This window comes from Syngnathoides biaculeatus, chromosome 4 (assembly GCF_019802595.1).
Source record: "Syngnathoides biaculeatus isolate LvHL_M chromosome 4, ASM1980259v1, whole genome shotgun sequence".
Classification (NCBI taxonomy): Eukaryota; Metazoa; Chordata; class Actinopteri; order Syngnathiformes; family Syngnathidae; genus Syngnathoides; species Syngnathoides biaculeatus.
Window position 1 is genome coordinate 16308782 of NC_084643.1, and position 879 is coordinate 16309660.

Genomic DNA, 879 nt, shown 5'->3' on the forward strand with positions numbered 1-879 from the left:
TCAAGGCGTGATCTCCAGCTCTCACTGCAGTGTTTTGGAGCCGAGTGTGAAGCAGCTGGGATGAGAATAAGTACCTCCAAATCCGAGACCATGGTCCTCAGCCGGAAAAAGGGTGGCGTGCCCTCTCCAGGCCGGCGATGAGATCCTTCCCCAAGTGGAGGAGTTCAAGTATCTTGGGTTCTTGTTCACGAGTGCAGGAAGAATGGAGCGGGAGGTCGACAGATGAATTGGTGCAGCGTCTGCAGTGATGCGGACTTTGTATCAGTCCCTTGTGGTGAAGAGGGAGCTCAGTCAAAAGGCGAAGCTCTCAATTTACCAGTCGATCTACATTCCTAGTCTCACCTATGGGCATGAGCTGTGGGTTGTAACCGAAAGAACAAGATCCCGGATACAAGCGGCCGAAATGAGATTCCTCCGCAGGGTGTCCAGGCTCTCCCTCAGTGATAGGGTGAGAAGCTCATCTGGGAGGGGTTCAGTGTCAAGCTGCTACTCCTCTGCATTGAGAGGAGCCAGATGAGGTGGCTGGGGCATCTGATTTGGATGCCTCCTGGACGCCTCCCTGGTGAGGTGTTCCGGGCATGTACCACCGGAAAGAGACCCTGAGGACGACCTAGGACACGCTGGAGAGGTCTCCTGGCTGGCTTGGGAATGCCTCGGGATTCCTCCGGCAGAGCTGGAAGAAGTGGCTAGGGAAAGGGAAGTCTGGGTATCCCTGCTGAAGCTACTTTCCCTGCGACTCGACCCGGAAAAGCGGTAGATAATGGATGGATGGATGGATAAAAGCTTTAAACAACCTGTCCATCGTCTCCAGCCTGTATTTGGATAACCAACATTCTCACTACCTGTAATTAAACGAACGCGGAGGAAAAAGCGTCCTCC